Source organism: Rutidosis leptorrhynchoides, chromosome 4, assembly GCF_046630445.1.
Source record: "Rutidosis leptorrhynchoides isolate AG116_Rl617_1_P2 chromosome 4, CSIRO_AGI_Rlap_v1, whole genome shotgun sequence".
NCBI classification, from domain to species: domain Eukaryota; kingdom Viridiplantae; phylum Streptophyta; class Magnoliopsida; order Asterales; family Asteraceae; genus Rutidosis; species Rutidosis leptorrhynchoides.
The window spans coordinates 104,850,801-104,876,551 of record NC_092336.1 but is presented as its reverse complement, the minus strand read 5'-3'; positions in this window follow the sequence as shown (position 1 = coordinate 104,876,551).

Sequence of the window (25,751 nt, the reverse complement as noted above, 5' to 3'; positions counted from 1 at the left end):
ATAAGGACGAGATTTGGAGTCCATGCTTGTATGATATTGTGTAAAAACTGCATTCAAGAAACTTATTTTGTTGTAACATATTTGTATTGTAAACCATTATGTAATGGTCGTGTGTAAACAGGATATTTTAGATTATCATTATTTGATAATCTACGTAAAGCTTTTTAAACCTTTATTGATGAAATAAAGGTTATGGTTTATTTTAAAATGAATGCAGTCTTTGAAAAACGTCTCATATAGAGGTCAAAACCTCGCAACGAAATCAATTAATATGGAACGTTTTTAATCAATAAGAACGGGACATTTCAGTTGGTATCCGAGCGTTGGTCTTAGAGAACCAGAAAATTTGCATTAGTGTGTCTTATCGAGTTTGTTAGGATGCATTAGTGATTCTGGACTTCGACCGTGTTTTCTTTAAAAATGATTGCTTAACATTTTTGTTGGAAACTATATATTTTTAACATATGAATATTATGTGATATATTAATCTCTTAACGTGTTTGATATTATGTGATAGATGTCTACCTCTAGAACAAGTCCCATTGACTCACCTAATAATAATGAAGAGTCAAATGTAAATTGGAATTATTCGTGGACTGGTTCACAAGTTCCCGAAGAGGAACCGGAAGAAGAGTCAGAACCGGAAGAAGAATCGGAACCGGACGAAGAATCGGAACCGGAAGAAGAATCGGAACCGGTGGGGGAAATAATAAAACGGTTAAGTAAAAGAGAATCCTCAACCAACCGACCAAGGTTAATTATGGTCAATGGTGTTTCCGCCAAGGAAGCAAAATATTGGGAGGATTACCAATTCTCCGATGAATCGGATTCCGACGAGAATTCCAATGATGTTATAGAAATTACCCCAACTGAATTTAAAAAGGCAAAAGAAAATAATAAGGGAAAGGGCATAAAAATAGAGAAATCTAATTCCAACCCCGATGAACTTTATATGTATCGTCAACCCCCGAAGTTCTTAAGTTGTAACAATGACCCGGGAACCTCTAAACCACCAGGTTTTTCTAAACCAATGTGGACAACGACGGCTCGTATTAGGGGAACATCATATATCCCTAGAAACTTGGCAAAACGAACCAAAACCGAAGAAGAAGAAACGACCGAGTCGGAATAAGATAGTTGTATTCGTGTGGTGTAATATATGTAATATAGTGTTCTTATGCTTTATGATATATGTAAAAATTGCTTGTATTAATAAGTATTTTTTTATGAATCTAACTCTTGTCTATTTTACAGTTTAAAAACACAAAATGGATAGACAACCCAATATTTTAAGAGACCTACCCGGAGACATGATTGATGAAATCTTGTCTAGAGTCGGCCAGAATTCCTCGGCACAACTATTTAAGGCGAGATCAGTTTGTAAGACATTCGAAGAACGTTCCAAGAATGTCTTGGTTTACAAGAGACTTTCGTTTGAAAGATGGGGGATATCACATTGGGAAACCCATAAGTTACGATGTGTTTACTTTGACGCATATATTGCGGGGAACCCAAATGCTATTTTACGCAACGGGTTAAGAAATTATTTTGACTCAATATATCCGAATATTGGACTTCGTGATTTAGAAAAAGCGGCTAACATGCAACATAAAGAAGCATGTTATGCTTACGGATTAGTAATGTTCGCTTCTCACCAAAGTGAGAACAAGAACATCGGGCTACAACTATTAAACAAAACGTTTCCACAAGTGACGGAGTCGGTAATTGGGGTAAGAAATGAGGTTTTTAGATTATTACGGGACTGTTGGACATTACGTAACCCTCGTTCCTTTGACGATGTTACAACACGCTGTCTTATCAACGGCCATAACGGTTATGTTGCACAAGACCAAGGATGGGAAGTAGTCCTAGTAAAACCAGAATGCATGACTTGTTTCTGGACGTATGAATTACGTGTCTTTATTGCCTTTGCTGAACGACTTGTGTACTAGCTAGAATTATCTTCACAACTATCTTGTATCAAAATTATTGTGTGCTATATTTCATGCTTTATGTAAAATAAGCGGTATTGTAAGTTTGTAAAATATTGTATAAAAGTTTGAACGCGAAATATTATTATAATCAGTTTTTCATATAGAATTGTAGTAGTTGAATTGTATATTAGCTACTAAGTATGAACTTAACGGGTAGGTACTACCCGAATTTAAACTTATAAAACGCTAATATGAAGAAAAAGCTTTTATAAATGAGTTCATATTATGCTACGAAATACTATTAACTACTCTTAATATTCTGTATGATTAACTTGTTCCATTTGACTATTTTGAAGGAAATGGCACCGACTACTCGACACACCGTGAATATGAATGAAGAGGAATTCCGTACTTTTCTAGCTTCAAACATAGCCGCAGTACAGGCTGCGCTACATACCAACAATAACCTTGGATCTAGCAGTATAGGAAATCATGTAGGATGTGTAGTGACCCGAACTTTTCCATGTTTATATATATTAATTGAGATTGATATTTACATGATTAAATGTTTCCAACATGTTAAGCAATCAAACTTGTTAAGACTTGATTAATTGAAATATGTTTCATATAGACAATTGACCACCCAAGTTGACCGGTGATTCACGAACGTTAAAACTTGTAAAAACTATATGATGACATATATATGGATATATATATAGTTAACATGATACTATGATAAGTAAACATATCATTAAGTATATTAACAATGAACTACATATGTAAAAACAAGACTACTAACTTAATGATTTTTAAACGAGACATATATGTAACGATTATCGTTGTAAAGACATTTAATGTATATATATATCATATTAAGAGATATTCATACATGATAATATCATGATAATATAATAATTTAAAATCTCATTTGATATTATAAACATTGGGTTAACAACATTTAACAAGATCGTTAACCTAAAGGTTTCAAAACAACACTTACATGTAACGACTAACGATGACTTAACGACTCAGTTAAAATGTATATACATGTAGTGTTTTAATATGTATTTATACACTTTTGAAAGACTTCAATACACTTATCAAAATACTTCTACTTAACAAAAATTCTTACAATTACATCCTCGTTCAGTTTCATCAACAATTCTACTCGTATGCACCCGTATTCGTACTCGTACAATACACAGCTTTTAGATGTATGTACTATTGGTATATACACTCCAATGATCAGCTCTTAGCAGCCCATGTGAGTCACCTAACACATGTGGGAACCATCATTTGGCAACTAGCATGAAATATCTCATAAAATTACAAAAATATGAGTAATCATTCATGACTTATTTACATGAAAACAAAATTACATATCCTTTATATCTAATCCATACACCAACGACCAAAAACACCTACAAACACTTTCATTCTTCAATTTCTTCATCTAATTGATCTCTCTCAAGTTCTATCTTCAAGTTCTAAGTGTTCTTCATAAATTCCAAAAGTTCTAGTTTCATAAAATCAAGAATACTTTCAAGTTTGCTAGCTCACTTCCAATCTTGTAAGGTGATCATCCAACCTCAAGAAATCTTTGTTTCTTACAGTAGGTTATCATTCTAATACAAGGTAATAATCATATTCAAACTTTGGTTCAATTTCTATAACTATAACAATCTTATTTCAAGTGATGATCTTACTTGAACTTGTTTTCGTGTCATGATTCTGCTTCAAGAACTTCGAGCCATCCAAGGATCCATTGAAGTTAGATCCATTTTTCTCTTTTCCAGTAGGTTTATCCAAGGAACTTAAGGTAGTAATGTTGTTCATAACATCATTCGATTCATACATATAAAGCTATCTTATTCGAAGGTTTAAACTTGTAATCACTAGAACATAGTTTAGTTAATTCTAAACTTGTTCGCAAACAAAAGTTAATCCTTCTAACTTGACTTTTAAAATCAACTAAACACATGTTCTATATCTATATGATATGCTAACTTAATGATTTAAAACCTGGAAACACGAAAAACACCGTAAAACCGGATTTACGCCGTCGTAGTAACACCGCGGGCTGTTTTGGGTTAGTTAATTAAAAACTATGATAAACTTTGATTTAAAAGTTGTTATTCTGAGAAAATGATTTTTATTATGAACATGAAACTATATCCAAAAATTATGGTTAAACTCAAAGTGGAAGTATGTTTTCTAAAATGGTCATCTAGACGTCGTTCTTTCGACTGAAATGACTACCTTTACAAAAACGACTTGTAACTTATTTTTCCGACTATAAACCTATACTTTTTCTGTTTAGATTCATAAAATAGAGTTCAATATGAAACCATAGCAATTTGATTCACTCAAAACGGATTTAAAATGAAGAAGTTATGGGTAAAACAAGATTGGATAATTTTTCTCATTTTAGCTACGTGAAAATTGGTAACAAATCTATTCCAACCATAACTTAATCAACTTGTATTGTATATTATGTAATCTTGAGATACCATAGACACGTATACAATGTTTCGACCTATCATGTCGACACATCTATATATATTTCGGAACAACCATAGACACTCTATATGTGAATGTTGGAGTTAGCTATACAGGGTTGAGGTTGATTCCAAAATATATATAGTTTGAGTTGTGATCAATACTGAGATACGTATACACTGGGTCGTGGATTGATTCAAGATAATATTTATCGATTTATTTCTGTACATCTAACTGTGGACAACTAGTTGTAGGTTACTAACGAGGACAGCTGACTTAATAAACTTAAAACATCAAAATATATTAAAAGTGTTGTAAATATATTTTGAACATACTTTGATATATATGTATATATTGTTATAGGTTCGTGAATCAACCAGTGGCCAAGTCTTACTTCCCGACGAAGTAAAAATCTGTGAAAGTGAGTTATAGTCCCACTTTTAAAATCTAATATTTTTGGGATGAGAATATATGCAGGTTTTATAAATGATTTACAAAATAGACACAGGTACGTGAAACTACATTCTATGGTTGAATTATCGAAATCGAATATGCCCCTTGTTATTAAGTCTGGTAATCTAAGAATTAGGGAACAGACACCCTAATTGACGCGAATCCTAAAGATAGATCTATTGGGCTTAACAAACCCCATCCAAAGTACCGGATGCTTTAGTACTTCGAAATTTATATCATATCCGAAGGGTGTCCCGGAATGATGGGGATATTCTTATATATGCATCTTGTTAATGTCGGTTACCAGGTGTTCACCATATGAATGATTTTTATCTCTATGTATGGGATGTGTATTGAAATATGAAATCTTGTGGTCTATTATTATGATTTGATATATATAGGTTAAACCTATAACTCACCAACATTTTTGTTGACGTTTTAAGCATGTTTATTCTCAGGTGATTATTAAGAGCTTCCGCTGTTGCATACTTAAATAAGGACAAGATTTGGAGTCCATGCTTGTATGATATTGTGTAAAAACTGCATTCAAGAAACTTATTTTGTTGTAACATATTTGTATTGTAAACCATTATGTAATGGTCGTGTGTAAACAGGATATTTTAGATTATCATTATTTGATAATCTACGTAAAGCTTTTTAAACCTTTATTGATGAAATAAAGGGTATGGTTTGTTTAAAAATGAATGCAGTCTTTGAAAAACGTCTCATATAGAGGTCAAAACCTCGCAACGAAATCAATTAATATGGAACGTTTTTAATCAATAAGAACGGGACATTTCAGTTGGTATCCGAGCGATGGTCTTAGAGAACCAGAATTTTGCATTAGTGTGTCTTATCTAGTTTGTTAGGATGCATTAGTGAGTCTGGACTTCGACCGTGTTTACTTGAAAAATGATTGCTTAACAAATTTTGTTGGAAACTATATATTTTTAACATGTGAATATTATGTGATATATTAATCTCTTAACGCGTTTGATATTATGTGATAGATGTCTACCTCTAGAACAAGTCCCATTGACTCACCTAATAATAATGAAGAGTCAAATGTAAATTGGAATGATTCGTGGACTGATTCACAAGTTCCCGAAGAGGAACCGGAAGAAGAGTCGGAACCGGAAGAAGAATCGGAACCGGAAGAAGAATCGGAACCGGATGAAGAAATAGAACCGGTGGGGGAAATAATAAAACAGTTAAGTAAAAGAAAATCCTCAACCAACCGACCAAGGTTAATTATGGTCAATGGTGTTTCCACCAAGGAAGCAAAATATTGGGAGGATTACCAATTCTCCGATGAATCAGATTCCGACGAGAATTCCGATGATGTTATAGAAATTACCCCAACTGAATTTAAAAAGGCAAAAGAAAATAATAAGGGAAAGGGCATAAAAATAGAGAAATCTAATTCCAACCCCGATGAACTGTATATGTATCGTCAACCCCCGAAGTCCTTAAGTTGTAACAATGACCCGGGAACCTCTAAACCACCAGGTTTTTCTAAACCAATGTGGATAACGACGGCTCGTATTAGGGGAACATCATATATCCCTAGAAACTTGGCAAAACGAACAAAAATCGAAGAAGAAGAAACGAACGAGTCGGAATAAGATAGTTGTATTCGTGTGGTGTAATATATGTAATATAGTGTTCTTATGTTTTATGATATATGTAAAAATTGCTTGTATTAATAAGTATTTTTTTTATGAATCTAACTCTTGTCTATTTTACAGTTTAAAAACACAAAATGGATAGACAACCCAATATTTTAAGAGACCTACCCGGAGACATGATTGATGAAATCTTGTCTAGAGTCGGCCAGAATTCCTCGGCATAACTATTTAAGGCGAGATCAGTTGTAAGACATTCGAAGAACGTTCCAAGAATGTCTTGGTTTATAAGAGACTTTCGTTTGAAAGATGGGGGATATCACATTGGGAAACCCATAAGTTACGATGTGTTTACTTTGACGCATATATTGCGGGGAACCCAAATGCTATTTTACGCAACGGGTTAAGAAATTATTTTGACTCAATATATCCGAATATTGGACTTCGTGATTTAGAAAAAGCGGCTAACATGCAACATAAAGAAGTATGTTATGCTTACGGATTAGTAATGTTCGCTTCTCACCAAAGTGAGAACAAGAACATCGGGCTACAACTATTAAACAAAACGTTTCCACAAGTGACGGAGTCGGTAATTGGGGTAAGAAATGAGGTTTTTAGATTGTTACGGGACTGTTGGACATTACGTAACCCTCGTCCCTTTGACGACGTTACAACACGCTGTCTTATCAATGGCCATAACGGTTATGTTGCACAAGACCAAGGATGGGAAGTAGTCCTAGTAAAACCAGAATGCATGACTTGTTTCTGGACGTATGAATTACGTGTCTTTATTGCCTTTGCTGAACGACTTGTGTATTAGCTAGAATTATCTTCACAACTATCTTGTATCAAAGTTATTGTGTGCTATATTTCATGCTTTATGTAAAATAAGCGGTATTGTAAGTTTGTAAAATATTGTATAAAAGTTTGAACGCGAAATATTATTATAATCAGTTTTTCATATAGAATTGTAGTAGTTGAATTGTATATAAGCTACTAAGTATGAACTTAACGGGTAGGTACTACCCGAATTTAAACTTATAAAACGCTAATATGAAGAAAAAGCTTTTATAAATGAGTTCATATTATGCTACGAAATACTATTAACTACTCTTAATATTCTGTATGATTAACTTGTTCCATTTAACTATTTTGAAGGAAATGGCACCGACTACTCGACACACCGTGAATATGAATGAAGAGGAATTCCGTACTTTTCTAGCTTCAAACATAGCCGCAGTACAGGCTGCGCTACATACCAACAATAACCTTGGATCTAGCAGCACAGGAAATCGTGTAGGATGCACCTACAAAGAATTCACTGCCTGCAAACCTTTGGAATTTGATGGAACCGAAGGACCGATCGGATTGAAACGGTGGACCGAGAAGGTCGAATCGGTGTTTGCCATAAGTAAGTGTACTGAAGAGTACAAAGTAAAGTACGCTACGCATACCTTCACAGGTTCTGCGTTAACATGGTGGAATACCTATCTAGAGCAAGTGGGACAAGACGATGCGTACGCACTACCGTGGTCAGCATTCAAGCACTTGATGAACGAGAAGTACCGTCCCAGAACCGAGGTCAATAAGCTCAAGACAGAACTTAGAGGGTTACGAACCCAAGGATTTGATATTACCACGTACGAAAGACGATTCACGGAATTGTGCCTATTGTGTCCGGGAGCATTCGAAGATGAGGAAGAGAAGATCGACGCGTTTGTGAAAGGATTACCGGAAAGAATCCAAGAAGATATAAGTTCACACGAGCCCGCCTCCATACAACAGGCATGTAGAATGGCTCACAAACTAGTGAACCAGATTGAAGAAAGAATTAAAGAACAGACTGCTGAAGAGGCCAATGTGAAGAAAGTCAAAAGAAAGTGGGAGGAAAATGGTGATAAGAATCACCAATACAACAACAACAACAATCGCAACATCAATCGCAACTACAACAAACGGCTCAACAACAACAACAACAACAACAACAGCAACTACAACAATCATCCCAACAACAATAATAACCGCAACAACAACAACAATCAGAAACAGCTATGCCAAAGGTGTGAAAAGTATCACTCGGGGTTCTGCACCAAATTTTGCAACAAGTGTAAAAGAAATGGTCATAGCGCGGCGAAGTGTGAGGTCTACGGACCAGGGGTTAATAGAACAAAAGGAACAAATGGTGTCGGAACGAGTAATGGCGGAGCAAGTAGTGTCGGAGCAAGCTATGCCAATGTAGTTTGTTATAAATGTGGAAAACCGGGCCACATTATTAGAAATTGCCCGAACCAGGAGAACACGAATGGACAAGGCCGCGGAAGAGTTTTCAATATTAATGCGGCAGAGGCACAGGAAGACCCGGAGCTTGTTACGGGTACGTTTCTTATTGACAATAAATCTGCTTACGTTTTATTTGATTCGGGTGCGGATAGAAGCTATATGAGTAGAGATTTTTGTGCTAAATTAAGTTGTCCATTGACGCCTTTGGATAGTAAATTTTTACTCGAATTAGCAAATGGTAAATTAATTTCAGCAGATAATATATGTCGGAATCGAGAAATTAAACTGGTTAGCGAAACATTTAAGATTGATTTGATACCAGTAGAGTTAGGGAGTTTTGATGTGATAATCGGTATGGACTGGTTGAAAGAAGTGAAAGCAGAGATCGTTTGTTACAAAAATGCAATTCGCATTATACGAGAAAAAGGAAAACCCTTAATGGTGTACGGAGAAAAGGGCAACACGAAGCTACATCTTATTAGTAATTTGAAAGCACAAAAACTAATAAGAAAAGGTTGCTATGCTGTTCTAGCACACGTCGAGAAAGTACAAACTGAAGAAAAGAGCATCAATGATGTTCCCGTCGCAAAAGAATTTCCCGATGTATTTCCGAAAGAATTACCGGGATTACCCCCACATCGATCCGTTGAATTTCAAATAGATCTTGTACCAGGAGCTGCACCAATAGCTCGTGCTCCTTACAGACTCGCACCCAGTGAGATGAAAGAACTGCAAAGCCAATTACAAGAACTTTTAGAGCGTGGTTTCATTCGACCAAGCACATCACCTTGGGGAGCTCCTGTTTTGTTTGTCAAGAAGAAAGATGGTACATTCAGGTTGTGTATCGACTACCGAGAGTTGAACAAACTTACCATCAAGAATCGCTACCCACTACCGAGAATCGACGACTTATTTGATCAGCTACAAGGCTCGTCTGTTTATTCAAAGATTGACTTACGTTCCGGGTATCATCAAATGCGGGTGAAAGAAGATGATATTCCAAAGACTGCTTTCAGAACACGTTACGGTCATTACGAGTTTATGGTCATGCCGTTTGGTTTAACTAATGCACCAGCTGTGTTCATGGACCTTATGAACCGAGTGTGTGGACCATACCTTGACAAGTTTGTCATTGTTTTCATTGATGACATACTTATTTACTCAAAGAATGACCAAGAACACGGTGAACATTTGAGAAAGGTGTTAGAAGTATTGAGGAAGGAAGAATTGTACGCTAAGTTTTCAAAGTGTGCATTTTGGTTGGAAGAAGTTCAATTCCTCGGTCACATAGTGAACAAAGAAGGTATTAAGGTGGATCTGGCAAAGATAGAAACTGTTGAAAAGTGGGAAACCCCGAAAACTCCGAAACACATACGCCAGTTTTTAGGACTAGCTGGTTACTACAGAAGGTTCATCCAAGACTTTTCCAGAATAGCAAAACCCTTGACTGCATTAACGCATAAAGGGAAGAAATTTGAATGGAATGATGAACAAGAGAAAGCGTTTCAGTTATTGAAGAAAAAGCTAACTACGGCACCTATATTGTCATTGCCTGAAGGGAATGATGATTTTGTAATTTATTGTGATGCATCAAAGCAAGGTCTCGGTTGTGTATTAATGCAACGAACGAAGGTGATTGCTTATGCGTCTAGACAATTGAAGATTCACGAACAAAATTATACGACGCATGATTTGGAATTAGGCGCGGTTGTTTTTGCATTAAAGACTTGGAGGCACTACTTATATGGGGTCAAAAGTATTATATATACCGACCACAAAAGTCTTCAACACATATTTAATCAGAAACAACTGAATATGAGGCAGCGTAGGTGGATTGAATTGTTGAATGATTACGACTTTGAGATTCGTTACCACCCGGGGAAGGCAAATGTGGTAGCCGATGCCTTGAGTAGGAAGGACAGAGAACCCATTCGAGTAAAATCTATGAATATAATGATTCATAATAACATTACTACTCAAATAAAGGAGGCGCAACAAGGAGTTTTAAAAGAGGGAAATTTAAAGGATGAAATACCCAAAGGATCGGAGAAGCATCTTAATATTCGGGAAGACGGAACCCGGTATAGGGCTGAAAGGATTTGGGTACCAAAATTTGGAGATATGAGAGAAATGGTACTTAGAGAAGCTCATAAAACCAGATACTCAATACATCCTGGAACGGGGAAGATGTACAAGGATCTCAAGAAACATTTTTGGTGGCCGGGTATGAAAGCCGATGTTGCTAAATACGTAGGAGAATGTTTGACGTGTTCTAAGGTCAAAGCTGAGCATCAGAAACCATCAGGTCTACTTCAACAACCCGAAATCCCGGAATGGAAATGGGAAAACATTACCATGGATTTCATCACTAAATTGCCAAGGACTGCAAGTGGTTTTGATACTATTTGGGTAATAGTTGATCGTCTCACCAAATCAGCACACTTCCTACCAATAAGAGAAGATGACAAGATGGAGAAGTTAGCACGACTGTATTTGAAGGAAGTCGTCTCCAGACATGGAATACCAATCTCTATTATCTCTGATAGGGATGGCAGATTTATTTCAAGATTCTGGCAGACATTACAGCAAGCATTAGGAACTCGTCTAGACATGAGTACTGCCTATCATCCACAAACTGATGGGCAGAGCGAAAGGACGATACAAACGCTTGAAGACATGCTACGAGCATGTGTTATTGATTTCGGAAACAGTTGGGATCGACATCTACCGTTAGCAGAATTTTCCTACAACAACAGCTACCATTCAAGCATTGAGATGGCGCCGTTTGAAGCACTTTATGGTAGAAAGTGCAGGTCTCCGATTTGTTGGAGTGAGGTGGGGGATAGACAGATTACGGGTCCGGAGATTATACAAGAAACTACCGAGAAGATCATCCAAATTCAACAACGGTTGAAAACTGCCCAAAGTCGACAAAAGAGCTACGCTGACATTAAAAGAAAAGATATAGAATTTGAAATTGGAGAGATGGTCATGCTTAAAGTTGCACCTTGGAAAGGCGTTGTTCGATTTGGTAAACGAGGGAAATTAAATCCAAGGTATATTGGACCATTCAAGATTATTGATCGTGTCGGACCAGTAGCTTACCGACTTGAGTTACCTCAACAACTCGCGGCTGTACATAACACTTTCCACGTCTCGAATTTGAAGAAATTTTTTGCTAAAGAAGATCTCACTATTCCGTTAGATGAAATCCAAATCAACGAAAAACTTCAATTCATCGAAGAACCCGTCGAAATAATGGATCGTGAGGTTAAAAGACTTAAGCAAAACAAGATACCAATTGTTAAGGTTCGATGGAATGCTCGTAGAGGACCCGAGTTCACCTGGGAGCGTGAAGATCAGATGAAGAAGAAATACCCGCATCTATTTCCAGAAGATTCATCAACACCTTCAACAGCTTAAAATTTCGGGACGAAATTTATTTAACGGGTAGGTACTGTAGTGACCCGAACTTTTCCATGTTTATATATATTAATTGAGATTGATATTTACATGATTAAATGTTTCCAACATGTTAAGCAATCAAACTTGTTAAGACTTGATTAATTGAAATATGTTTCATATAGACAATTGACCACCCAAGTTGACCGGTGATTCACGAACGTTAAAACTTGTAAAAACTATATGATGACATATATATGGATATATATATAGTTAACATGATACTATGATAAGTAAACATATCATTAAGTATATTAACAATGAACTACATATGTAAAAACAAGACTACTAACTTAATGATTTTTAAACGAGACATATATGTAACGATTATCGTTGTAAAGACATTTAATGTATATATATATCATATTAAGAGATATTCATACATGATAATATCATGATAATATAATAATTTAAAATCTCATTTGATATTATAAACATTGGGTTAACAACATTTAACAAGATCGTTAACCTAAAGGTTTCAAAACAACACTTACATGTAACGACTAACGATGACTTAACGACTCAGTTAAAATGTATATACATGTAGTGTTTTAATATGTATTTATACACTTTTGAAAGACTTCAATACACTTATCAAAATACTTCTACTTAACAAAAATTCTTACAATTACATCCTCGTTCAGTTTCATCAACAATTCTACTCGTATGCACCCGTATTCGTACTCGTACAATACACAGCTTTTAGATGTATGTACTATTGGTATATACACTCCAATGATCAGCTCTTAGCAGCCCATGTGAGTCACCTAACACATGTGGGAACCATCATTTGGCAACTAGCATGAAATATCTCATAAAATTACAAAAATATGAGTAATCATTCATGACTTATTTACATGAAAACAAAATTACATATCCTTTATATCTAATCCATACACCAACGACCAAAAACACCTACAAACACTTTCATTCTTCAATTTTCTTCATCTAATTGATCTCTCTCAAGTTCTATCTTCAAGTTCTAAGTGTTCTTCATAAATTCCAAAAGTTCTAGTTTCATAAAATCAAGAATACTTTCAAGTTTGCTAGCTCACTTCCAATCTTGTAAGGTGATCATCCAACCTCAAGAAATCTTTGTTTCTTACAGTAGGTTATCATTCTAATACAAGGTAATAATCATATTCAAACTTTGGTTCAATTTCTATAACTATAACAATCTTATTTCAAGTGATGATCTTACTTGAACTTGTTTTCGTGTCATGATTCTGCTTCAAGAACTTCGAGCCATCCAAGGATCCATTGAAGCTAGATCCATTTTTCTCTTTTCCAGTAGGTTTATCCAAGGAACTTAAGGTAGTAATGATGTTCATAACATCATTCGATTCATACATATAAAGCTATCTTATTCGAAGGTTTAAACTTGTAATCACTAGAACATAGTTTAGTTAATTCTAAACTTGTTCGCAAACAAAAGTTAATCCTTCTAACTTGACTTTTAAAATCAACTAAACACATGTTCTATATCTATATGATATGCTAACTTAATGATTTAAAACCTGGAAACACGAAAAACACCGTAAAACCGGATTTACGCCGTCGTAGTAACACCGCGGGCTGTTTTGGGTTAGTTAATTAAAAACTATGATAAACTTTGATTTAAAAGTTGTTATTCTGAGAAAATGATTTTTATTATGAACATGAAACTATATCCAAAAATTATGGTTAAACTCAAAGTGGAAGTATGTTTTCTAAAATGGTCATCTAGACGTCGTTCTTTCGACTGAAATGACTACCTTTACAAAAACGACTTGTAACTTATTTTTCCGACTATAAACCTATACTTTTTCTGTTTAGATTCATAAAATAGAGTTCAATATGAAACCATAGCAATTTGATTCACTCAAAACGGATTTAAAATGAAGAAGTTATGGGTAAAACAAGATTGGATAATTTTTCTCATTTTAGCTACGTGAAAATTGGTAACAAATCTATTCCAACCATAACTTAATCAACTTGTATTGTATATTATGTAATCTTGAGATACCATAGACACGTATACAATGTTTCGACCTATCATGTCGACACATCTATATATATTTCGGAACAACCATAGACACTCTATATGTGAATGTTGGAGTTAGCTATACAGGGTTGAGGTTGATTCCAAAATATATATAGTTTGAGTTGTGATCAATACTGAGATACGTATACACTGGGTCGTGGATTGATTCAAGATAATATTTATCGATTTATTTCTGTACATCTAACTGTGGACAACTAGTTGTAGGTTACTAACGAGGACAGCTGACTTAATAAACTTAAAACATCAAAATATATTAAAAGTGTTGTAAATATATTTTGAACATACTTTGATATATATGTATATATTGTTATAGGTTCGTGAATCAACCAGTGGCCAAGTCTTACTTCCCGACGAAGTAAAAATCTGTGAAAGTGAGTTATAGTCCCACTTTTAAAATCTAATATTTTTGGGATGAGAATACATGCAGGTTTTATAAATGATTTACAAAATAGACACAAGTACGTGAAACTACATTCTATGGTTGAATTATCGAAATCGAATATGCCCCTTGTTATTAAGTCTGGTAATCTAAGAATTAGGGAACAGACACCCTAATTGACGCGAATCCTAAAGATAGATCTATTGGGCTTAACAAACCCCATCCAAAGTACCGGATGCTTTAGTACTTCGAAATTTATATCATATCCGAAGGGTGTCCCGGAATGATGGGGATATTCTTATATATGCATCTTGTTAATGTCGGTTACCAGGTGTTCACCATATGAATGATTTTTATCTCTATGTATGGGATGTGTATTGAAATATGAAATCTTGTGGTCTATTATTATGATTTGATATATATAGGTTAAACCTATAACTCACCAACATTTTTGTTGACGTTTTAAGCATGTTTATTCTCAGGTGATTATTAAGAGCTTCCGTTGTTGCATACTTAAATAAGGACAAGATTTGGAGTCCATGCTTGTATGATATTGTGTAAAAACTGCATTCAAGAAACTTATTTTGTTGTAACATATTTGTATTGTAAACCATTATGTAATGGTCGTGTGTAAACAGGATATTTTAGATTATCATTATTTGATAATCTACGTAAAGCTTTTTAAACCTTTATTGATGAAATAAAGGGTATGGTTTGTTTAAAAATGAATGCAGTCTTTGAAAAACGTCTCATATAGAGGTCAAAACCTCGCAACGAAATCAATTAATATGGAACGTTTTTAATCAATAAGAACGGGACATTTCAGGATGCACCTACAAAGAATTCACTGCCTGCAAACCTTTGGAATTTGATGGAACCGAAGGACCGATCGGATTGAAACGGTGGACCGAGAAGGTCGAATCGGTGTTTGCCATAAGTAAGTGTACTGAAGAGGACAAAGTGAAGTACGCTACACATACCTTCACAGGTTCTGCGTTAACATGGTGGAATACCTATCTAGAGCAAGTGGGACAAGATGATGCGTACGCACTACCGTGGTCAGCATTCAAGCACTTGATGAACGAGAAGTACCGTCCCAGAACCGAGGTCAATAAGCTCAAGACAGAACTTAGAGGGTTACGAACCCAAGGATTTGATATCACCACGTACGAAAGACGATTCACAGAATTGTGCCTATTGTGTCCGGGAGCATTCGAAGATGAGGAAGAGAAGATCGACGCATTTGTGAAAGGATTACCGGAAAGAATCCAAGAAGATATAAGTTCACACGAGCCCGCCTCTATACAACAGGCATGTAGAATGGCTCACAAACTAGTGAACCAGATTGAAGAAAGAATTAAAGAACAGACTGCTGAAGAGGCCAATGTGAAGCAAGTCAAAAGAAAGTGGGAGGAAAACAGTGATAAGAATCACCAATACAACAACAACAGCAATTACAACAATAATCGCAACAATTATCCCAACAATCGCAACATCAATCGCAACTACAACAAACGGCCCAATAATAACAACAACAACAACAACAGCAACAGCAACTACAACAATCATCCCAACAACAATAATAACCGCAATAACAACAACAATCAGAAGCAGCTATGCCAAAGGTGTGAAAAGTATCACTCGGGGTTCTGCACCAAATTTTGCAACAAGTGTAAAAGAAATGGTCATAGCGCGGCGAAGTGTGAGGTCTACGGACCAGGGGTTAATAGAACGAAAGGAACAAATGGTGTCGGAACGAGTAATGGCGGAGCAAGTAGTGTCGGAGTAAGTTATGCCAATGTAGTTTGTTATAAATGTGGAAAACCGGGCCACATTATTAGAAATTGCCCGAACCAGGAGAACACGAATGGACAAGGCCGCGGAAGAGTTTTCAATATTAATGCGGCAGAGGCACAGGAAGACCCGGAGCTTGTTACGGGTACGTTTCTTATTGACAATAAATCTGCTTACGTTTTATTTGATTCGGGTGCAGATAGAAGCTATATGAGTAGAGATTTTTGTGCTAAATTAAGTTGTCCATTGACGCCTTTGGATAGTAAATTTTTACTCGAATTAGCAAATGGTAAATTAATTTCAGCAGATAATATATGTCGGAATCGAGAAATTAAACTGGTTAGCGAAACATTTAAGATTGATTTGATACCAGTAGAGTTAGGGAGTTTTGATGTGATAATCGGTATGGACTGGTTGAAAGAAGTGAAAGCAGAGATCGTCTGTTACAAAAATGCAATTCGCATTATACGAGAAAAAGGAAAACCCTTAATGGTGTACGGAGAAAAGGGCAACACAAAGCTACATCTTATTAGTAATTTGAAGGCACAAAAACTAATAAGAAAAGGTTGCTATGCTGTTCTAGCACACGTCGAGAAAGTACAAACTGAAGAAAAGAGCATCAATGATGTTCCCATTGCAAAAGAATTTCCCGATGTATTTCTGAAAGAATTACCGGGATTACCCCCACATCGATCCGTTGAATTTCAAATAGATCTTGTACCAGGAGCTGCACCAATAGCTCGTGCTCCTTACAGACTCGCACCCAGCGAGATGAAAGAACTGCAAAGCCAATTACAAGAACTTTTAGAGCGTGGTTTCATTCGACCAAGCACATCACTGTGGGGAGCTCCTGTTTTGTTTGTCAAGAAGAAAGATGGTACATTCAGGTTGTGTATCGACTACCGAGAGTTGAACAAACTTACCATCAAGAACCGCTACCCACTACCGAGAATCGACGACTTATTTGATCAACTACAAGGCTCGTCTGTTTATTCAAAGATTGACTTACGTTCCGGGTACCATCAAATGCGGGTGAAAGAAGATGATATTCCAAAGACTGCTTTCAGAACACGTTAAGGTCATTACGAGTTTATGGTCATGCCGTTTGGTTTAACTAATGCACCAGCTGTGTTCATGGACCTTATGAACCGAGTGTGTGGACCATACCTTGACAAGTTTGTCATTGTTTTCATTGATGACATACTTATTTACTCAAAGAATGACCAAGAACACGGTGAACATTTGAGAAAGGTGTTAGAAGTATTGAGGAAACAAGAATTGTACGCTAAGTTTTCAAAGTGTGCATTTTGGTTGGAAGAAGTTCAATTCCTCGGTCACATAGTGAACAAAGAAGGTATTAAGGTGGATCCGGCAAAGATAGAAACTGTTGAAAAGTGGGAAACCCCGAAAACTCCGAAACACATACGCCAGTTTTTAGGACTAGCTGGTTACTACAGAAGGTTCATCCAAGACTTTTCCAGAATAGCAAAACCCTTGACTGCATTAACGCATAAAGGGAAGAAATTTGAATGGAATGATGAACAAGAGAAAGCGTTTCAGTTATTGAAGAAAAAGCTAACAACGGCACCTATATTGTCATTGCCTGAAGGGAATGATGATTTTGTGATTTATTGTGACGCATCAAAGCAAGGTCTCGGTTGTGTATTAATGCAACGAACGAAGGTGGTTGCTTATGCGTCTAGACAATTGAAGATTCACGAACAAAATTATACGACGCATGATTTGGAATTAGGCGCGGTTGTTTTTGCATTAAAGACTTGGAGGCACTACTTATATGGGGTCAAAAGTATTATATATACCGACCACAAAAGTCTTCAACACATATTTAATCAGAAACAACTGAATATGAGGTAGCGTAGGTGGATTGAATTGTTGAATGATTACGACTTTGAGATTCGTTACCACCCGGGGAAGGCAAATGTGGTAGCCGATGCCTTGAGCAGGAAGGACAGAGAACCCATTCGAGTAAAATCTATGAATATAATGATTCATAATAACCTTACTACTCAAATAAAGGAGGCGCAACAAGGAGTTTTAAAAGAGGGAAATTTAAAGGATGAAATACCCAAAGGATCGGAGAAGCATCTTAATATTCGGGAAGACGGAACCCGGTATAGGGCTGAAAGGATTTGGGTACCAAAATTTGGAGATATGAGAGAAATGGTACTTAGAGAAGCTCATAAAACCAGATACTCAATACATCCTGGAACGGGGAAGATGTACAAGGATCTCAAGAAACATTTTTGGTGGCCGGGTATAAAAGCCGATGTTGCTAAATACGTAGGAGAATGTTTGACGTGTTCTAAAGTCAAAGCTGAGCATCAGAAACCATCAGGTCTACTTCAACAACCTGAAATCCCGGAATGGAAATGGGAAAACATTACCATGGATTTCATCACTAAATTGCCAAGGACTGCAAGTGGTTTTGATACTATTTGGGTAATAGTTGATCGTCTCACCAAATCAGCACACTTCTTGCCAATAAGAGAAGATGACAAGATGGAGAAGTTAGCACGACTGTATTTGAAGGAAGTCATCTCCAGACATGGAATACCAATCTCTATTATCTCTGATAAGGATGGCAGATTTATTTCAAGATTCTGGCAGACATTACAGCAAGCATTAGGAACTCGTCTAGACATGAGTACTGCCTATCATCCACAAACTGATGGGCAGAGCGAAAGGAAGATACAAACGCTTGAAGACATGCTACGAGCATGTGTTATTGATTTCGGAAACAGTTGGGATCGACATCTACCATTAGCAGAATTTTCCTACAACAACAGCTACCATTCAAGCATTGAGATGGCGCCGTTTGAAGCACTTTATGGTAGAAAGTGCAGGTCTCCGATTTGTTGGAGTGAAGTGGGGGATAGACAGATTACGGGTCCGGAGATTATACAAGAAACTACCGAGAAGATCATCCAAATTCAACAACGGTTGAAAACCGCCCAAAGTCGACAAAAGAGCTACGCTGACATTAAAAGAAAAGATATAGAATTTGAAATTGGAGAGATGGTCATGCTTAAAGTTGCACCTTGGAAAGGCGTTGTTCGATTTGGTAAACGAGGGAAATTAAATCCAAGGTATATTGGACCATTCAAGATTATTGATCGTGTCGGACCAGTAGCTTACCGACTTGAGTTACCTCAACAACTCGCGGCTGTACATAACACTTTCCACGTCTCGAATTTGAAGAAATGTTTTGCTAAAGAAGATCTCACTATTCCGTTAGATGAAATCCAAATCAACGAAAAACTTCAATTCATCGAAGAACCCGTCGAAATAATGGATCGTGAGGTTAAAAGACTTAAGCAAAATAAGATACCAATTGTTAAGGTTCGATGGAATGCTCGTAGAGGACCCGAGTTCACCTGGGAGCGTGAAGATCAGATGAAGAAGAAATACCCGCATCTATTTCCAGAAGATTCGTCAACACCTTCAACAGCTTAAAATTTCGGGACGAAATTTATTTAACGGGTAGGTACTGTAGTGACCCGAACTTTTCCATGTTTATATATATTAATTGAGATTGATATTTACATGATTAAATGTTTCCAACATGTTAAGCAATCAAACTTGTTAAGACTTGATTAATTGAAATAGGTTTCATATAGACAATTGACCACCCAAGTTGACCGGTGATTCACGAACGTTAAAACTTGTAAAAACTATATGATGACATATATATGGTTATATATATAGTTAACATGATATTATGATATGTAAACATATAATTAAGTATATTAACAATGAACTACATATGTAAAAACAAGACTACTAACTTAATGATTTTGAAACGAGACATATATGTAACGATTATCGTTGTAACGACATTTAATGTATATATATCATATTAAGAGATATTCGTACATCATAATATCATGATAATATAATAATTTAAAATCTCTTTTGATATTATAAACATTGGGTTAACAACATTTAACAAGATCGTTAACCTAAAGGTTTCAAAACAACATTTACATGTAACGACTAACGATGACTTAACGACTCAGTTAAAATGTATATACATGTAGTGTTTTAATATGTATTCATACACTTTTGAAAGACTTCAAGACACTTATCAAAATACTTCTACTTAACAAAAATGCTTACAATTACATCCTCGTTCAGTTTCATCAACAATTCTACTCGTATGCACCCGTATTCGTACTCGTACAATACACAGCTTTTAGATGTATGTACTATTGGTATATACACTCCAATTATCAGCTCTTAGCAGCCCATGTGAGTTACCTAACACATGTGGGAACCATCATTTGGCAACTAGCATGAAATATCTCATAAAATTACAAAAATATGAGTAATCATTCATGACTTATTTACATGAAAACAAAATTACATATCCTTTATATCTAATCCATACACCAACGACCAAAAACACCTACAAACACTTTCATTCTTCAATTTTCTTCATCTAATTGATCTCTCTCAAGTTCTATCTTCAAGTTCTAAGTGTTCTTCATAAATTCCAAAAGTTCTAGTTTCATAAAATCAAGAATACTTTCAAGATTGCTAGCTCACTTCCAATCTTGTAAGGTGATCATCCAACCTCAAGAAATCTTTGTTTCTTACAGTATATTATCATTCTAATACAAGGTAATAATCATATTCAAACTTTGGTTCAATTTCTATAACTATAACAATCTTATTTCAAGTGATGATCTTACTTGAACTTGTTTTCGTGTCATGATTTTGCTTCAAGAACTTTGAGCCATCCAAGGATCCATTGAAGCTAGATCCATTTTTCTCTTTTCCAGTAGGTTCATCCAAGGAACTTAAGGTAGTAATGATGTTCATAACATCATTCGATTCATACATATAAAGCTATCTTATTCGAAGGTTTAAACTTGTAATCACTAGAACATAGTTTAGTTAATTCTAAACTTGTTCGCAAACAAAAGTTAATCCTTCTAACTTGACTTTTAAAATCAACTAAACACATGTTCTATATCTATATGATATGCTAACTTAATGATTTAAAACCTGGAAACACGAAAAACACCGTAAAACCGGATTTACGCCGTCGTAGTAACACCGCGGGCTGTTTTGGGTTAGTTAATTAAAAACTATGATAAACTTTGATTTAAAAGTTGTTATTCTGAGAAAATGATTTTTATTATGAACATGAAACTATATCCAAAAATTATGGTTAAACTCAAAGTGGAAGTATGTTTTCTAAAATGGTCATCTAGACGTCGTTCTTTCGACTGAAATGACTACCTTTACAAAAACGACTTGTAACTTATTTTTCCGACTATAAACCTATACTTTTTCTGTTTATATTCATAAAATAGAGTTCAATATGAAACCATAGCAATTTGATTCACTCAAAACGGATTTAAAATGAAGAAGTTATGGGTAAAACAAGATTGGATAATTTTTCTCATTTTAGCTACGTGAAAATTGGTAACAAATCTATTCCAACCATAACTTAATCAACTTGTATTGTATATTATGTAATCTTGAGATACCATAGACACGTATACAATGTTTCGACCTATCATGTCGACACATCTATATATATTTCGGAACAACCATAGACACTCTATATGTGAATGTTGGAGTTAGCTATACAGGGTTGAGGTTGATTCCAAAATATATATAGTTTGAGTTGTGATCAATACTGAGATACGTATACACTGGGTCGTGGATTGATTCAAGATAATATTTATCGATTTATTTCTGTACATCTAACTGTGGACAACTAGTTGTAGGTTACTAACGAGGACAGCTGACTTAATAAACTTAAAACATCAAAATATATTAAAAGTGTTGTAAATATATTTTGAACATACTTTGATATATATGTATATATTGTTATAGGTTCGTGAATCAACCAGTGGCCAAGTCTTACTTCCCGACGAAGTAAAAATCTGTGAAAGTGAGTTATAGTCCCACTTTTAAAATCTAATATTTTTGGGATGAGAATACATGCAGGTTTTATAAATGATTTACAAAATAGACACAAGTACGTGAAACTACATTCTATGGTTGAATTATCGAAATCGAATATGCCCCTTTTTATTAAGTCTGGTAATCTAAGAATTAGGGAACAGACACCCTAATTGACGCGAATCCTAAAGATAGATCTATCGGGCCCAACAAGCCCCATCCAAAGTACCGGATGCTTTAGTACTTCGAAATTTATATCATATCCGAAGGGTGTCCCGGAATGATGGGGATATTCTTATATATGCATTTTGTTAATGTCGGTTACCAGGTGTTCACCATATGAATGATTTTTATCTCTATGTATGGGATGTGTATTGAAATATGAAATCTTGTGGTCTATTATTATGATTTGATATATATAGGTTAAACCTATAACTCACCAACATTTTTGTTGACGTTTTAAGCATGTTTATTCTCAGGTGATTATTAAGAGCTTCCGCTGTCGCATACTTAAATAAGGACGAGATTTGGAGTCCATGCTTGTATGATATTGTGTAAAAACTGCATTCAAGAAACTTATTTTGTTGTAACATATTTGTATTGTAAACCATTATGTAATGGTCGTGTGTAAACAGGATATTTTAGATTATCATTATTTGATAATCTACGTAAAGCTTTTTAAACCTTTATTGATGAAATAAAGGTTATGGTTTGTTTTAAAATGAATGCAGTCTTTGAAAAACGTCTCATATAGAGGTCAAAACCTCGCAACGAAATCAATTAATATGGAACGTTTTTAATCAATAAGAACGGGACATTTCACCAGTTCCCTAATTCTTAGGCTACCAAGCTAAAAGGGGCATATTCGGTTTAATAATTCAACCATAGAATGTAGTTTCGATTACTTGTGTCTATTTCGTAAAACATTCATAAAACTACATGTATTCTCATCCCAAAAATTTCAGATTTTAAAAGTGGGACTATAACTCACTTTCACAGATTTTTACTTCGTCGGGAAGTAAGACTTGGCCACTGGTCGATTCACGAACCTATAACAAATATGTACATATATATCAAAGTATGTTCAAAATATATTTACAACATTTTTATTACGTTTTAATGATTTGAGTTTGTTAAGTCAGCAGTCCTCGTTAGTAACCTACAACTAGTTGTCCACAGTTAGATGTACAGAAATAAAGCAATATATTATCTCGAATCAATCCACGACCCAGCGTCTACAAGTCTCAGACTCGATCACAACTCAAAGTATATATATTATTTTGGAATCAACCTCAACCCTATATAGCTAACTCAAACATTACTGCATATAGAGTGTCTATGGTTGTTCCGAAATATATATAGATGGATCGATATGATATGTCAAAATATTGTATACGTGTCTATGGTATCCCAAGATTTCATAATATGTATAATACAATATGAATTAGTTAGGATATGTTTAGTCTAGATTTGTTACAAAATTTTCGTAACTAAAACTAGCAAATTTATCCAATTTTGTTTTACCCGTCATTTCTTCGTTTCAAATCCGTTTTGAGTGATTCAAGTTGCTATGGTTTCATATTGAATTTAAGTTTATGAATCTAAACAGGAAAAGTATAAGTTTATTGTCGAAAATACAGGTTACAAGTCATTTTTTAAAGAGGTAGTCATTTCCGTCGAAAGAACGACATCTTGATGACCATTTTGAAAAACATACTTCCACTTTGAGTTTAACCATGATTTTTGGATATAGTTTCATGTTCATAAGAAAAATAATTTTCCCAGAAGAACAACTTTTAAATCAAATTTTATCATAGTTTTTAATTATCAAACCCAAAACATCCCGCGGTGTTACTACAACGGCGTATATCCGATTTTACGGTGTTTTTCGTGTTTCCAGGTTTTAAAACATTAAGTTAGCATATAATATAGATATAGAAAATGTGTTTAGTTGATTTTAAAAGTCAAGTTAGAAGGATTAACTTTATTTGCGAACAAGTTTAGAATTAACTAAACTATGTTCTAGTGATTACAAGTTTAAATCTTCGAATAAGATAGTTATATATATATGAATTGAATGATGTTATGAACATCATTACTACCTCAAGTTTAGTAGGTAAACCTACTGGAAGTAACAAAAATTGATCTAGCTTCAAAAGATTCTTGGATGGCTTGAAAGTTCTTGAAGTAGAATCATGACACGAAAACAAGTTCAAGTAAGATTTCCACTCGAAATAAGATAGTTATAGTTATAGAAATTGAATCAAAGTTTGAATATGAATATTACCTTGTATTAGAAAGATATCTTGCTGTAAATAAGAAAGATTTCTTGAGCTTAGATGATTACTTGGATTGGATTAGAAAGCTTGGAAGTAATCTTGCAAACTTGATAGTATTCTTGATTTTATGAAACTAGAACTTATAAAATTTATGAAAAACACTTAGAACTTGAATATAGAACTTGAGAGAGATCAATTAGATGAATAAAATTGAAGAATGAAAGTGTTTGTAGGTATTTTTGGTCGTTGGTATATGGATTAGATATAAAGGATGTGTAAGTTTGTTTTCATGTAAATAATTCATGAATGATTTATAATATTTTTTGTAATTTTGTGAGATATTTCATGCTAGTTGCCAAATGATGGTTCCCATATGTTTAATGACTCACATGGGCTACTAAGGAGCTGATGATTGAGTGTATATACCAATAGTATATACATCTTAGAAGCTGTGTATTGTACGAGTACGAATACGGGTGCATACGAGTAGAATTGTTGATGAAAATGAATGAGGATGTAATTGTAAGCATTTTTGTTAAGTAGAAGTACTTTGATATATGTCATGAAGTCTTCTAAAAGTGTATTAATACATCTTAATACACTATATGTATATACATTTAACTGAGTCATTAAGTCATCGTTAGTCGTTATATGTAAGTGTTGTTTCGGAACCTTTAAGTTAACGATCTTGTAAAATGTAATTGATCCATTATTATTACACTTAAATGAGATGTTAAATTGTTATGTTAACATGTTAACATGGTGTATTAATATATATATATATATATATATATATATATATATATATATATATATATATATATATATATATATATATATATGTATATATATATATATATATATGTATATATATATATATGTATATATATATATATATATGTATATATATATATATATGTATATATATATATATATAGTGTGTGTGTGTGTGTGTGTGTGTGTGTAAAATACTATTGCAACGATAATCGTTACATATATGTATTGTTTCGAAATCCTTAAGTTAGTAGTCTCATCTTACTCGTGTAGTTCATTGTTAATACGCTT